Source organism: Eschrichtius robustus, chromosome 8 (genome assembly GCF_028021215.1).
Source record: "Eschrichtius robustus isolate mEscRob2 chromosome 8, mEscRob2.pri, whole genome shotgun sequence".
NCBI classification, from domain to species: domain Eukaryota; kingdom Metazoa; phylum Chordata; class Mammalia; order Artiodactyla; family Eschrichtiidae; genus Eschrichtius; species Eschrichtius robustus.
This window is the reverse complement of record NC_090831.1, coordinates 72,132,714-72,149,927: the sequence shown is the minus strand read 5'-3', so window position 1 is coordinate 72,149,927 and position 17,214 is coordinate 72,132,714. Positions and strand designations below refer to the sequence as shown.

General features: G+C 39.6%; 1 long non-coding RNA gene across 2 annotated transcripts in view; it reads left to right on the top strand.

Moving 5' to 3' along the window:
• Positions 1–17,214, top strand: part of LOC137768461 (uncharacterized) — a 64,886-nt gene that overhangs the window by 25,304 nt on the left and 22,368 nt on the right. The window contains exon 4 of one of the 2 annotated variants that reach the window (XR_011074750.1): positions 771–871. The exons of the other annotated variant lie outside the window; for it this stretch is intronic. This is a non-coding gene — a long non-coding RNA (uncharacterized lncRNA). Of the gene's footprint in view, positions 1–770; positions 872–17,214 lie in introns of those variants that run through there. 2 annotated transcript variants of the gene reach the window in all.

The window sequence follows — 17,214 nt, the reverse complement described above, 5'->3', positions numbered from 1 at the left end:
GAGTTCATTTTGACTCCTGACATATGTAACTCTGTACCAATTATTTTAATTATAGGCAGATGACTGATGGTAATGGCTCACTCAAAAATGTTTTTATTTTATTTATGCAGAAACAATGCAAAAAATCAAACCTCAACTTAGCAAGAAATATTTGAGGAATGGGTTTCTACCTAGCCAAATTTTTGGTGAACATTGGGTTAATCAGGCTCCCATTTATGTCTCTTTGTATACCTTACTGGTAAAAATGTTTCTCTCCTGACAGTGAAATGGCTTCAGCTGGCCTTAAGAAGCAGCATACCGTGACCCTGTTGTACAATCGTTGCTTATTTGCATTTCATTCTTTCCTTGCTTCAACAGCTATTACTACCTTGGTGGGAGGAGAGGAGGAAAAGACTAAGAAGCATATGTAAATCAACCACCCTTAAGTGCAATAATTAAAAATGGTCATTACATATATTTAATATAGTCACAAAACCTGTTCTTTCATTTCCAGTGTTAGGAAATGCTTGGGCTGGGTGGAATTGAGACTTCCTTACAAACATTCCAGTGCCTTCCAGGCAGCTGCTATTAGTAGGCAATTACTTGATGGTTTCTATTAATCAACTGGTCAGGTTTAACTTGAAGTCACTTGCTCTTGTGTTCTGTCTCATAACAGTTGGCATTTGGAATCAACTGCTGAAATGTCTTTTTCCCCCCCTCTGGCAGCAATGGAAATTAATTTGGTTTTCTTTCTGCTGTGCTTATCCTTGTGGAACATTATTTCTTCTTAGGTCTTGACATATTGGTTGCTTGATGCATGACTCGTGCTCAGTCTTCCTCCAGGAGGGCACCTGATCCCGATGAAGAAACGGCCCAGCAAGGTGGCCCAGCAGGTGGCCTAGCAGGTACTGAACCCAAATCCTGGTCTGCTGGCCCTTTGCCCTCCTTGTACTACTTCACCGTAGTTTGGGATGAGACTCTCAAAGGGGCTGTTATGCAAATCGTAATTTATATTAAGAGACTATACATTCTGGTAGGAGGAAGAGAGACTCTGAGATTAGATAGACCTGATTTTGCATCTTTTTGAATTTTGACTCCTCTTATTTGTAGGACTTGGGGCAAGTCATTAATCTTTCTTTACCTCAGTGACTTTTTCTGTAAGACAAGAAACTCTCATCTACCTCATAAATTATTGTCGGTATTAAGAGAACATCCACATGCCAGCATATTCACATCACCCAGCATGCCGGACACATAGTAGGTTAGTAGGTGCTTCATAATTTTTTACTTCGAAGGAAATGTCTTTCCTGCAACCTCAACCCAAAATGAATGGCTGTGACTTTTTGGAGGGATGTCCCCTTCAAGGTCCCCTGACTCAAGTAACCTGGGCTGAGTGAAAGGACAGCCTTCTCAGGGCCCTGTGTGCCTGTCACTAGCAATGACTTAGGGCTTGTGACATCAAGTGTTCACATTTGGAAGCTTGCTGAGGCTGGGCAAGTTTCTGAGGCTTTTGTCTAATGGGCTTTGTGAAATGCTAATAAACACAAAAACTTCTCTATAAACATGTTCCGTGTGGACCCCTGAGGCTACAGTGCTGATGAGCTTATTTTTTTAATGAAAAATAAGATGAACTGCAGGCACCCAATTAGAGAGGCTCAGTCAGATCACTAGACGCTTTCAGGCCTGGACACAATAGAAGAGCTTTTAAGAGGCTGGAGCAAGATAAACCATAACGAGAGAAACACTGAACTTGCTTTTATTCTTAGCAGTGGCTTTGTTTGTCCTCCTTCCAGGCTCAGAGCTGTGCTGCTGGGACTGAACTCATTTCCCAGCAAGCTGTTTTTGTGTTTCTCACTTGCAATGCTCTGTGAATGGACTCTCTGAAAGGCAGGCCCCTTAGTCCCCGTGAGTGCAAAGGGTTTGACAACACAATGAGTAGCAGTGGACGTTTTCCAACTCTCACCTAGATGTCTCTTCCTATTGCAAAAGACACCCCAAAACCTAGAATGGTTCTAATCCAGGAATCTCACCCGTGTCATGTTAACAAAGAGGATGAGACTGGGGAAGTGATGCTTTTTGGGCGCCCTTCTTGCCCACGGTTTACAGCTCAGAGATCACCACCACGTGTGCATATTTTCAGATCAGTTTGTGAGTGATGGAGTGGCAAGCAGATGGGGCAAAACGTCAGAATAAAAGTTCTAAGAATAATGATTCTCCTACCTGCAAAGTCACCTTGAAGTGCAGATATATTCAAACATTTCTGAACCAAGGCTGTACCAGTTTAGTGCAGAGCCAAAGATTAAGATTAGGGCTGTATCTCTTTAATGACCTAACCAGATCTTCGATGCAGCAGCAGAGTCCTGATTACATGTGTGCCTTCCTTGTCTTCCTGTAATTGTGCTTCCCCTGCTGGTGTCTCCATCGTTGGTATATCCCACTTTATGCACATTTATGGTATGTTTTTCTTTTGGTCTTTATTTAAGCTTAGAGATAAAGATGTATTTGCTTACCTCTTCTAACTTGGGTCTCAAAGCAGAAGTCTCTGTTCTATCAATTCATCTTCCTTTCCTAATAACCTATTCAGTACAGATATTTACTGTGCACTAATACCAGCCAAGCCCTGTACCAAGCACTAGGATTCAATGGTGAACAAAACAGACAGACTTTTTACAGCCGTAACAAAATAGTCAGATGAATAAGCAGTCATAAACTGTGATCAGCCCCACAGATGAAAAGTACAGGCTATAACAAGAACTGTAGCTGGGTAGCTAATAAAGGCTAATGAGTCAGAGAAGTTCTCCTCAGGAAGTATCCTTTGGACCAAGAACTGAATGATGAATAAGTGAAGCAAGATGATGATCATTCTGGGTTCCAGGAACAGCATGTGCAAAGGCCCTGAATCAAAAGGAATTTGGCATATTAGAGGAACTGAAAGCAAGAGAATGTGGCCAGAAGACAGAGAGCTGGGAAAAAATAGGAGGCAACACTGGAGGGGTTTGTGGGGGGGAGCACTGACCACATCAAGTAGGACCAAAGACATTGTGTTTTTATCTTTAAATCAGTGAGATACCATTGAAAGGCTAATAAGAAGAGAGATGTAAACAGATTTGTTAGTAAGAGATTGTGACTGCAGTATATAGACTCTATCAAAGAGGGGAGTGTAGTGGTTTTAAAGTATGTCTACAAATTCTTTGATACTCCTTGCTTCAGGAAATGGAGCCTAATTCTCCCTCCCTTGAGTGTGGATGGATTTAGTGACTCACTCCTAGTGAATAGGACATGATGGAAGTGACAGTGCTTAACTTCTAAGGCCAGGTCAAGAAAGACAGTGTGGCCCCCACCACCCTCTTTAGTCGTTTGCTCTGGTGGAAGCCAGCTGCCATGTCATGAGGAGCTAAGACCTTTAGCCAAGAAGCTGGGAACTCCTGCCAACAGCCATGTGAGAAGCCAAAGTCTGCAGCAAATCCTTCAGCCTCACTCAAGCCTTCAGATGATTATAGCCCCTGCCAGCATTCTGATAACTCAAAGTCAGACCAAGCCAGCTTAGTGACTCCCAGACTCCTGACCCTCAGAAACTGTGTGAGATAATATTTGTGATTTTAAGCAGCTAAAAGTTGGGGTAATTTGTTATGTAGCAATAGATACTTACTACTGCAGGTAAAAACAGAAATAGTAGTAGAAAGTTCCTTCGGTAGTCCAGGCAGATGATGATGATGTCTTGACTTAAAGTCATTGCTACTCAAGGCCAACTTCACTTCCTTTTTGTAGGAATACACCGTGGAGACTAGAGCATGACCACTGGACAGCTGTAGATGTGGATTTAAACCTAGGCTTTGCTACTTAGTTATAGGTGACCTTGCAAAGCCTATTGCCAATGATTTTTTGTCTTCATATGATGGTGTTAATATCACTTCTCTTTTAGCTTACATGGAGGCAATACATGTAAAGTCCATAGTGGAGGGTTTGGAATATTGTAACTGCTTGAAGAGTATTTACTTGCCAGTTTTTATTATATACGTAGTAATTTCTCTCTCCCGATCTTGTTCTTTGCTACAAGACAAATCCACATTAAACACTGTGTCATTCTCCTTACCAAATTGCATTCAGAGATTTCCATTACTTTAGAAATAAACTTTCAGTTCTTTGGCTCTGCATCGAAAGTCCTCTAACTTCTAACTTGAAGGACCATCTTGCTACCTATGTGAACCTCTGCTCCGTACGAATTCATTGTCTCTTCAATTAGTTTCCTTTTTTTGTGGCTTGTGATGTTTGGTTGAGTCACTTAATTTCTCTTACCCTCATCCATATATTGTGCATAATAATAGATGCCTGCCCTTCCTTACTGTTCAGGGAAAGCATAATAAAAGTTGTTGCATTGTGACATCATTTGCAAACTCATTCTATTGCATGCATGTTATACTTCCCACACACGCATTTATGAAATGAGATAGCCACCAAAGGGCCTCTCTCTGGACATCTCACCAGCCATGAGGTGGCATTTCAGACCTCAGGTCTCAGAGGATATTAACTCATTTTCAGGACATCAAGCCCATCAGTCTCACCTCTTATTTCCCACACAAGTTTGAGATGTGATTAATCACTGCTGATGCATGCTCAGTCATGGTTTATTGCCTAATTAACCTCAGGCAGTCTGTTGCCATTCGCACAACAACCCAAAGCAGCTACTGCTCTACACTTACATACAGAGAGGTCGAAGAGCTGAAGACTCCTTCACAGACTGAGGCAATAGCACCTCTCCTAATGGCTGCAGAGATGACCTCAAGTCCCCAAACTGGTCTGGATCCCCCTGACCAAAGGAGCCTGAGAAATGGGTATGTTTGACCCACATTGAATGCATCCTAGATCTGTAATTTTAAATAGTGCATATTTATGGCAACTTCCGAGTTGGATAGCCCTCCCAGATTGGCTCCAAAGTATGTGGGCATAATTTTCCACTTTCTGTGCTCCCTGTTGGTAATAACAGGAGTTTTTACTCCTGGTAGAAGGCCCTTCTGTGGCCAGAATCAGTGCCTGAAACATGACTTATGGCTCTCTTCCCCTTCTCCAAGCCTCCTTTAAAAAAGAGAAGCTATCCAACAGAGAGGCTCTTTATTTTGCCAAGGACCCTGCCCAAAGTGCATTTAATGTTTATTTTTTTCTCGATTGAGTTAGCACCAAAACACCATCATTTTAGTTAAGCTAAAGTATGGTAGTGACTTTGCATATGGTGTATCATGAGGATTTTTTGTAGAAATCTTTGGAACTTTTTTATGTTCATGTTTCCAATAGAGAGGCCCTAAATTTCTCAGCACGATTTTGCATATGAAACATAACTACCAGTTGCAAGCAAGTAATTTCACTGCTCCATTGCCTTATCTATAGCCTTCTCACATCTATTCAAATATGTGTCACAAGTTCTTTATGTAATATGATTTTGTGATACAGTTAATTTTTCAATGGCCTCTGAACAGAAGTCTTATTATTGATTGATGTAATTAAGATGCAGCCTGAGTTCCGGCATTAAAAATAAAGTTTAAACTTTTTATTGAAATAGATAAACAGAAACGTATGTAAGTCCTAAGTCTATAGCTCATCAAATTTTAATAAAATGAGCACAACCACATACATCCAGCTTTTATTTTTAATTGGTTATCTCTTTATAAATCATAAAAAAGCCTGATAATTTTAGCTTTCCCTTAAAATTGTAGGCATATAAGTTGAATACTAATTGTACTATTGTGTATTGATTTCTTTCTTAGATTTTTAATTAAACTGCTTATACATTGGGGCCCCTCAATATTAATAGATTAATCTAGTCATGATTATTACTGATATAGATGTTTATAGTATGTGTCTATTTGCGTGAGTGTGTGTGCACACGTGTTGAATATGGCGGTGGACTGATTTGACCAAGTATGAAATGAGGTAATTTTAGATATTTATGCTTAAAAAAAACCTTGGCCATTATTCTTAGTCCTTAACATAATATCTGAAAAATGAATTCCCCTCAGAATAGATTGGGTTGGCCAAGAAGTTCGTTTGCGTTTTCCATGACATCTTACGGAAAAACCCGAACGAACTTCTTGGCCAACCCGATACATATTGAATATACAGATTCAACTTTTGAATGTGAAAAGTTACAGCTGGAAGGGACCTCCAAGAGGAGACCTCATTTGCACATGAAGAAACCGAGTCCCTGTATTTGAGTGAGTGGCGCAAGGTCACACACTGAAGAGTGGCTTACCTATTCCGTTTAGTTTTTCCTCTCCAACACATTCAACACACATTGTGTTTACGGTCCAACACAGTCATGTGTCCTATGATGAGCGTAACAGACAAAACCATAGCAAACAGTGAGAGCTGGAGCTCTTGCTGGTCAACAAAGAAAAAGGAATCACTTCTTCTCATGGGGAATGTCTCTGAAATTTCCTCTCTTCCAGCAACTCAACACTCAACCCCACTCAACCCTGGCTGGGGCTGCCTTTTAGATAGATATGTGCTTTGGGGGAAGTGCCAGGAGAAATACTGTGGAAAAGATGAAGAACTGTTGTTCTGAATATAAATTTTAAGTAGCCTAAAATCTATTTTGATGTGACACTCAACATGACAATTTGGGATTCAGGCTGAAACAGAAAATTGGTTTTCTATATTGCTAATCAATGAGATCATAAAACTCTGATCACAGGCATTGGTTATGCACTGGACATGCTAGTGTGACATATGATCAGAGTATTTGCTTCCAACCCCAGGTGAGGTATTCCAAGACTACAGCTCCACAAGGGAAGTATATTGTAATAGCTATGATCTTCTGCCCCACTCCATATGACCTTCTGCCTATCCAGATGTGATGTCTACATCTACATAGATACAGACACACAGAAAAACTTCCTGAAAGGAACAGAAAAGTAATAGATTCTTTCAGATCACAAGTACACACAACTGTGGAAGATTCAGGTTAAAGAATATATAGGAGCTGAAGCTTATGGCTCTTGAAATATCTCAGTCCAAGTCAGTATCACCATGATGGAAGTGCTACCTGTTATCATAGTTCTGAGCAATTTTCTCACCTAAATGCTTCAACAGTACAAGCCAGGCTCATTTGTTGAAATGTTTGCATTTCCTTACAAATATATTCTACCAGTGATGTTTCTAAAAAGTGGTTGCTCTCTAATTCATATGTAAACGATTCTCTTGCATATGTTCCTGTATTTCAAGATGCCTAAGATTGTTTGGGGAAGTAGGCAAGATATAGAAGGGAGTAGGATTCCTCTATAAATTGCCAAGGTGAAGGGGCCAATTCCTCTATTTCTGGGTGGATAGGAAGGTATATGAATTAGGCAGTAGGAGAATTCTTCCCAGAAACTTAATCTAGTTGGGGTGTAGTGATCAGAAATGTTTCATGGAAGTTCTTAATTTCCAGTTGGCACATGGGGCATTACTGACTCAAAGAAATTATGATTATATATCCTAAAAGTGGTCTATTAAATCTAAGTTAACTTTTGGTAAAATAAACTTGCCCAGGTCAACATTGTTTATATAGGACAATGACTGAATTTCTAAAAACTCAATTAGATGGAAGGCTTCGAGAATAATGATCACCTAGGCTTATTTAGGTGCGTTAGTCTTTATTTTATAATCATTCACTGTGATGATTGAAGTCAGTTGACTGTTCTCAAGTAAGATTTTAATTAAATTGATAAATCCTCAGGAAAAAAATCTATGAAATGCTTATAGTTACCCCTGAGGTTTTCCTCTGTCAAAAGCCTAGCAATAAATGGTAATTTTAAAATAACTCAAGTTTTTGTGTGTGTTGCTCTAAGACCATATAAGCAAATTTATGGTCTCAGCCATGATGAGTAGTTGGTATTGGACTTACCGTCCCACTTTATATAACTATAAAACCTGTAGAAATCTTATAAAATCACTGTTTGCAGTGATAGGACTGGAGCCAAAGCAGAGCCCCAATCCTTGATTCACCTCACAAGGTGAGTCCCACATATATTAAGGCTTTTTTGCTAGAGACAATTTCCAGGTTGTGGTGCAGGGAAATGGAGCCCAAACAGTGAGTGTTAGATGAAAGGCCAAGTACTTTGAAAACATATTCTATAAAAATATATGCCTTTCAACTCATTTAACTCAATACCAGAAAACAAAACAATCCTATTAAAAGTGAGCAGAGGATCTGAATATTTTTTTCAAAGAAGATATACACATGGCCAACAGATACATGGAAGTGTGCTCAACCTCACTAATCATCAGGGAAATGCAAATCAAAACCTCAATGAGATATCACCTCATACCTGTTAGAATGACTGTCATCAAAAAGACAAGAAATAACAAGTGTTGGTGAGAATATATGGAAAAGAGAACCCTATCATACTGTTGGTGGGAATGTAAATTGATAAAGCCACTGTGGAAAACAGTATGGAGGTTCCTCAAAAAATTAAAAGTAGAACTACTATATGATCCAGCAATTCCACTGTTGGGTATTTATCCAAAGGAAATGAAAACACTAACTCAAAAAAATATCTGCATCCCCATGTTCAATGCAGAAAAAAAAATATGCAAAAAAATATGCCCTTCATTTAAAAGTAGTGTTCTGTTGGTCTTAGAAATTGAGACCTGCCAATTCACAAGCAAAAGGAAACATTTGCTTCCCCTATCGTGGTATAATATCTTACCAAGCATTTTGTAACCTAAATCTTTTCCTCTTCCACTTTCTACCTTTGACTTCAAGAAGTCTAGAGCTGATGAGTGGGTGGAAGCATTGTAGTATATACCGTTCATATCTAATAAAATCAACCTTTTTCTAGTCTCTAAGAATAATTTATTGCATTGAACGTTGAATTAAGGAGTAACTTAATGTATAATAGCTGAATGTAATAGTAGACAAGGCACATCCAAAGATAACTGGATGAATCAACCTGTCAAATTGGATGCTGCGTATGTCTACCAAGGGGAAGATTTTATACTGACGTACTGAGAAGGAGTTATTCTTCCAGATACTTATCAGCCCAAAGTTTCTGTTTCAACCTGAGATCACTTTTAGGTTGGGATAGTAAGGATAAATCAATAGCACTGGAGATAGGCTTCACCCTTGAGTGATGTTCACCCCTGATCTGCTGGAGGTATTAAAAGTGTGGTTCATCTTCTTGGAAGTTTTGAGGAAATAATCATTTCTTTTACCTTCAACCTCACACATCTATATTGTGAAAATGCAAAATATACATAAACTTAAAACACAAGACTTAAGAAAGGGAGCCTATTTGGTGCATATCCCCAACATCTCATAGGCATCTGTGTTTGTTCTTTGCTGCCACTGGGGAGGAAGTGTTTGCGAATGGAGAGCACATGCTTGTCCTATCAGGCTGGGATTCAATCTTGCCTCGGCTTCTCACTAACAGTGTCATTTGGGGAAAGTTGTCTAAAGGCTCTGAGATTTAGTTTACTCATATTTACAAAGAAGACACTATTATTTACCTCCAGTGTTGCCACAAATTGGAGGGGTACCGTTCCTACCTAGATGGTTCTCCTTCCTCTCTCTTTTTACCCCCTAAATTATGTGAAGTCATTTAGGTATGAGTTAAAAAGGACAAAGAATAGGAGACCAGAGTGTTTCATCACAGACTTGCACTCAGATTTGCTTCTCAGGGGTTAATTCCTTCACTGCTTCTTTCACTGTGGTGCTGTCATAAAGGCTGGGAAGGAGTCAACCCTGAGAACAAGGCGTGTGTCCCATGTCTGGCTGCTGCTTAGGGAACCAGGCCTGGAAAGAGTCTTTAGTTGCCTCTGTCTTCTCAATTTGGTAAAGCTGACTAAGAGCAATGTGAAATAGGAAGGCTATCCTGAAGTGCTCACCTGAGTGACTCTACAAGGAGTAGGACCCAAGGGTGCAATGGGGGCCCAGCCAGGGCTGCCCAGGGGTTCTGGTGGAGTAAAGGGAAGAAGGTTAGGGGAGGGGGTGGAGGAATGCCAGAGAATCTCTGCAAATGTATGGAGAGAGTTTGGGGTCAGGGGCTAAGTTGCTGTTCTGTCATCTGGGGCCGTCTGGTGTCTGAGGGTAGCTGTAGGGTGGGAGTGAAGCGGGACCAAATGATGGTGGCAGGGAAGCCATCTCTAAGCCAGCCATCTTCCTGGCTTAGAAGAAGGCTCTTCCTGGCTCATTCCGGAAACAAGCCATCTTCCTCCCAGGTGGTTCGTTCATGTGAAAGGTGTTCCCAAGAGGAGACTTTGTAGTGTGGGGACTATTTAAAGAGTAGTTTGTTCAGTGATACCTTCATTTATTCCATTTGTGTAAATATGGAATCTCTATTAATGATTATTTGCTGAATGCAAAGCAAAACCAAGGACACCAAAATGAGGCAAGACCCTAAGATTACCATTTATCCATTCTTCCTTCATTCAGCAATACCTAGCGCCCACCATGTACCAGGCACTGGGACTATCAAGTGAAAAGTTCAATGCTTACCCCTAGGAATATACATTCTACCTAAGATTGTATATATCAAGTCATTCACTTTAAAAAAGTTATGTGAAATTCATATTCTCAGTATTCATTTTTATTAATGTAAAAACATTGTCAACCACTTTTTTTTTTTCCATCTCCTGATCTGTCAAAAGCTCAGGGACATCTCTGGCACTATTTTTAAAAAATAAAAAATATTTTAAAATTTTATATATACATATAATCTTTGGCTTGATTCCAAACCTACTGGATCAGAATTTCTGCTCCTGCTGTTTAACAGATTCCCAGTGTGATCTTATGTAATTAAAAACTGAGAACTATAGTCAACTCTCTCTCTGAACATTCTCCCTTATCGTAAGATAGATGACACCAAGGACTTTAAAAGCAAAAGCAGAAGAGAGCACATCTGCCATGAAATTTCCAAACACAATCTTTCTAAGTATGTGTTGGTGCATAAACGGATTTGTTTTGACTGATTTTATCAGTGACGCCAATCCACAAAACAGCCATGTCTATCAAAAAGTCATTTCCTTTTGTTTGTGTTTTAACATTCACCAGCCCGGGGCTTGTCACAGACAAAGGCTACCTGATTACATTACTGTAGCAGGCAGTTGGGAGGCTTCTGTGGGAGCTAAAGCGGAGACATCCATCAAAGGGCTTTTCAGTGGGTAGGTCAGTGCTTAATGAAAGTGTCAGTGGCTTTCACGGAAAGTTTATCTTGATTCCTGTTAACACTCTTGATAATAAACTTCACACACTCTCTCGATAAATGTTCTTCCTAAATTTTTAAGTAGGCAAAGGTAATCAATTCTAAGAGGACCAAGGGCACTTTTTGAGGGGTGGGGTGGGAGGGATCCAGAAGCCTTTTCCCCTGGCTTTTGAAAGAAAACACAGGGAAACTGGAGTGTGCTGGTGTTTACAGCATGGCTCTCAAGAGTCAGAGGGTGCAAACTCACTCTCACACTTACCAGGCTATTTCGGGCAACTTTGTTCAGGATGGCTAAGCCATAGTTTTCTCATATGTAAAAGGGAGGGAATAATCACTAACACTTATTGACTGTCTGTTATGTACCAGGTCCACTCCTGAGCATTTGACACGTACTCATTCATTTAGTCCTCACAATGATGCTGTAATGGAGATGATAATATAAACCCTATTTTACAGATGATGCATCTGGGGAACAGAAGACAACTTCGTCGAGTTCTTGAGAGCATTAACTATTATACTATTTGGAATGCTTAGCATAGAGCTTGATACTTATAAATGCTAAGTAAAGATTTCCATTAATATGAATTTATTCTATTAGCCTTGTTTTTCCTTTTTAAACCCTCTCCAATAGTTATTTCAAAATTCACGTCCCCTTTGGCCTGGACCCTTGGGCCAGCCTGTTAGTTAGGATGCATTGTCTGAATGCAACGTGGTGCTCACTCTTCACACTTCAGAAGAATACACTGAGCTTCTTAAGTTTGTTCCAGGAGAGGATACTCTCTATTTCCCCAGTATGTGATCCTGACTCTTGATACTGGGCAAGACCAGAAAGCACACACCACCAAGGAGAGGTTTAATCCAAAACATGACTAATCAGTCATTTTGGTTACTTCCAAGGGGTGCCTAGCAGGTGCTTTGGCGGCATTGATGCACTTCGGACAGTTGATCCAAATGTGAGTTCCTTGATTGGTTGCCCTCAGAAGGGTAGAGCAAGAGGCAGTGTGGTGCAGGAAAAGAGCCAAATCTCTGTCAGGTCCTGGGGAGACGAGGCAGAGCTGGAGCTGAATCCTGTTCCCTTTCCCTCCACTCAAGAGTCCTGTGATCTGGGGCAAGCTAGCTCAAGTACTTAAACTAGAATTACCTCCTAGGGCTATTTTGAGAAAGTAAACAAGAGAAAGTATAGAAAGCGCCTAGTGAAGTATATAAATACAACTGAAATATAAAGTTTATCTTTATTATCAGTAATGTTTAGATACCCTAGATAGGAGGAATAGCCTAATTCTATGACCAGGCAGCCAGCATAGAGAGAGATTACAGAGGTATGAACTCTAGTCAGGCTGCTGTATGACTGAGTAGCACACAGAAAATTCTTTTATTGAACCAGTAAACGCTGAGGCTTCTGCATATGGGAAAGCAGGGACTGTATCTAAAGACAACCCCTATTCCAGTTTTCTTTGAAAACGTGGGGTCACTGATACAATTTGCTAGGTGCCTTGGTAGAGAGTGTTTTGAGGGTAGCTACACAGAAAAATAAGTTCCTTCAGAATGGGAATGGAATGAAAGCTGTGGTTGCCAAAGTTGTGGGAACTTGTTCTCAGCCTCCTGAAATCTCCTAGGGGTATTGACAAGACCTCCAATGGCATGTCTGCATGGTATTCCGGAGGAGCTAGGCCCTAGAACAAAGGTGCCCAGCCCCAGGAATGGTGTGGGACCCCAAGTCTGCCACAGAGTGGCAGAATCACCAGAACTAAATGGGCCTCCTGGATTTCTCAGTGGTAACCAGAGTGGGCTGAAAACCTAAGATGACTTCCCGATACTTCCAGGTTTTCTAGAATTAACTCTCACCCATGATTCAATCAAAGACCCTTGTAAAACCGTGGGGAGAGGAGGTCCTAAGATTGCTCCGATTGGATTCACTGCCAACTTGGTGAGATGTGGAATGAACAAAAAATATACAATGTTTCCTACACACCCAATTATAGCACAAGATTCATATTTGCTGCATATGTTAGACAGACAGTTTTTGAGATCCCTTGTTGAAATCACAGGGAGATTAAACATAAAGTAAAACTGCACTACCTAGAGTTCTTTTTTTCTTCACGAAAAGCTCCATTGAGCCTCATCTGAAAGCAGGGACCTACGTGCTTCTGCTTGAAATCCAGGATGGAGAGCCAGTTTGTATCAATACCTCTAGCACAGTGGTTTACAAACTTGAACATACATCAGAATCACCTGGAGAGCTTATTAAAATGAAGGTTGCTAGGCTTCTCTCCTAGAGTTTCTAATCCAGTAAGTCTAATGCTGCCAGAGAATTTTCATTTCTAGTAAGTTCCCATATGATACCCATCCTGCTGGTCCAGGGGATCCACTCTGAGAACCACACCTAGAGAAGGCAGCCTAGCAGATTCTGCGTTTGGATTTTCTTTCAACCTAATTTTTAGAGGAAATGCCTTTCTTATGTAGCATGAATTTATATTCTTGCTTTAGAACTCTGTCCCCTATCCCCACCATCCATAATTCTGCACAATGCTTGTTACAAAAATGTAGGAAAATGAAATAAAATATAGGAAGAGAGTAATAAGAATAACCCAGGATCCTGCCACCCAAAGATAATATTGTAAACATTTGGTATTTCTTTTTTTTTTTCCCTAATCCTGTGGTTGCACTTGTATGAATGAGGACTCATTCTACCTCAGGTGACTGATAATCTGACTCAAATGGAGCTTAAACATAAAGGAGAATTCATTGGTTCTCAGTGCTAAAAGATCCAAGAGTAGGGCCAGCTTCAGGCCAGGCTGGATCAGGAGATACTCACTGTCCCCAGATACAGACCCTCTCCAGGCCTCAGCTTCATTCTCAGGCGGCAGGATGCCATCCATGGCTTAGCTATTCTAAACTGGAAATTTCTATTTTTTAATGCCCATTTTTCTTTTTTCATTTTCTTTTTCTCTTTCTTTCTTTCTTTTTTATTTTTGGCTGTGTCGGGTCTTAGTTGCAGCACACGGGCTTCTCTCTAGTTGTGGTGTGCGGAAGGCAGATTCTTTGTGTGTGTGTGTGTGTGTGTGTGTGTGTTTAAATTAGTATACACATTGTTAATCTGAAAAGACATATGTCTCTTTAAACAGTTAATAAACATATTTTGCTTCTTAGCTGCACTCAAGAAATAGTATTTGAGTACAGTAAATCCTTTAAAAGGAAGGTAGCACTTAAGTAAATTAATATCAATCAAAAGAGTCAACCAGACTGAGCTGACTGATACCTTGTTTAGGGGACAGAAATCAGATGGTAAGGCCTTTATGGCTATTGTGCATGCTTGTAAGTGGTGCAAGGCAAGGATTCACTGTTTTGTTGGGTGGGTGTAGAGAGATTATTTTCCATCCCTGTATGGCTTGAAGCTCTCTGATGGTGGTGGCATTTTGAAACCGAGAAATAGCTTTAAAAACCTGCCATCTGAACTTGTGGAAAGTAATAGGTTTCAGTACAGCATGGACATGCTATGAATTTAACAACCAACACAATTGGTGCCAGCCCCACGCTACCCCATCTCACAGGGCCTTCTTTTTTATTTCTAGGCCTCAATTTGAGGCCAAAGAAGCTCCGTCTGATGCATAACCTGGTCCAGCTGTCCTCTTCAGAGATTCATGCCTGTAGCTGTCCAAATCGTTCTGTAGTTCTTTCTTCAAAACCTGATTTCTCTTCCTATACCCCAGCTGAGCTCAAACAAAGAGCAACAGATGACATATTTCTACAAACATAGCATGTTTGTGTTGTTGTAAACATCTACAGAGATCAAGAAAGTTAAGCCAAACTTTGCAAAACCAGAGGTGCTACCAAGAGAAAGCCACTCCAGTCACCTGACAAAAAAAGGAAATGAGATTTGCCAAAGATAATAAAGAGAGAGCTCACATTTCCCCCCCTTGACATTTTATAGCCAAAGAGGAAAATGCAATACTGTGATGGATTCTATGCGTCTTAGAAGATGATGGATTCCAGTTAGATGCCTATTAAGGCAATTAGGGTTGCTTTATGCTTAATTCTAAATCAAAGGAAACAACCATTGTATTTATTATTGACTGGGGTTACTTCATATTGAAATCATCTTCAAATACCATTTTGCTTATATTTCCCATTATCTTTGGAGATTTTCTCAAAGTTTCACTCTCAGAAACAGATGCATGTAGTCGGCTTAAAAAATGAAATGTCTCCAATTTCACTCTTTACTGATATAATATTTATATAGTAGAATCCCCCCCACCAAATAATCATGCTGTGTGAGTGTTTGATCTAGGGATCCCCTTTAGGAAATAGAGGAGAAATATATACGAGTGAGGTCAATGCGTGTATGTGGCAAATAAGAAAGATGCATTTGACAGAGCACAAGAAAATATATTCAGGCACAACTGGAACACTAGGGAAAAAAAGAACTTTTGCCTAGTGGAGGAGAATGGCTTAGAGGGAGAACTGGTATATCCTTAAAAGTCTCTGCATTATATATATATATATATATATTTTTTTTTTTTTTTTTTTTTTTTTTTTCTGGGGAAGTTGGATTCTTTACCGCTGGACCAACGGGGAAGTCCCTCATGCCCATTTTTCACATCAGGGTTTGTGATAGCACTAGTTAAAATTATGGCACTTTTCTCTCACATTTTAATGCTTAAAGTTTTTGAATTTGTGTTTTTCAAATTTTACTGTTAAAGGGAACTCTGAACTTGTCTCTTTAGTAGCCTTAAGTATTATACATTGAACTTAAGAGTTCTAGGGTTCTAATCAGCATAGGAAAGCAGAGATTGGAATTTGTGATATATATATACCATCATTTTATTTTCTTCAAATACAACCTACCCAAGTCTCTTATCTGAGTTGGTTTTAAAAAGCCATTTTGTGTGACAAATTGTATCCAATTTTTTCTTGCACCCTGTAGATATTTTTTCATGGACTGATGAACAGAGTATAGAATCTGTTATAGAAATTAAATAGTGTAGTGGGTAAAAGCATGGGCTTTGCTGACAGATATACCTCGGTTCAAATTTCAGCTCTGTTCCTTCATAAATAAGGGGTGACCTCAGGCAAGTCAATTTTTCCTCTTTGAGCTTCAGTTTTTTCACCAAGTAAGAGATAATGCCTGCACTTTGGGTTGTTGTGAGGGCTGATTTAGATGATGTTAATAATAATAAGCATTCTAAATAGAAACTATGGTTATTTCTTACAGATGATCATTTTTCCAAACCTTTTAGCCCCTTCTACAACTCAACTTTATAGTTTAGAAACAAAAAGCTCAGTGGAAAATTAGAGAAAAAAATTTTATTTGCGCATACTGGATATTACAAGAAAGTGCTATTAACAAACTACATGGTTTTCACTTGTTACGGTAAAGTAGATGTGTTTGCTTAGTGTTTACTCTTATTTTAGTGTTTGTCTAAATCAATATTAGCTAAGAGAATTCACACAATTCAAGCAAATATCACAGGACTGGAGAGGACTTTTTTCCAGCCACGTAGATCATATTAGAATACTGGGTTAACATCAATACACATGAAACCATTTGGATAACATCTCTCTCTACAAACACAGAATATTCATGGTATAAAAGTATTTGCAGTTTGGGTGAGACAAACCTGGCAAATATATGTGTGTATATATATATATATATATATATATATATATATATATCAAAATGCAGTGAAATCATTTGTGCCAATTTTTAATAGCTTTTATCTTTTAACTGCAGTTCGTAACATTATACTTCTCAGGCTTTAGTTCTATGTCATGTGAACTTAAATGAAGATGTTCAGATGGAGCACAGCAAACAAAAGAAAATGACTCTGGTTCATCTAAGACAAAACCAGATGTTTGTGTTGGGAGGGGCAAAAAAATTGAAATTGATTGGCAGGGTATGGGGTAGCTCACTGAATAAAAGAAACTGGATGAAACAGACCAGGAGGGAACAAGAAGCAGAAGAGCTCAGGTATCCTGTTCAGCAGGCTGACTGTCTCCTGGGTGCCTACTGCTTCTCCATCTGTTAAGTCATTCTGCTCAAGAGGTAAGGGTCCCTCTCCCT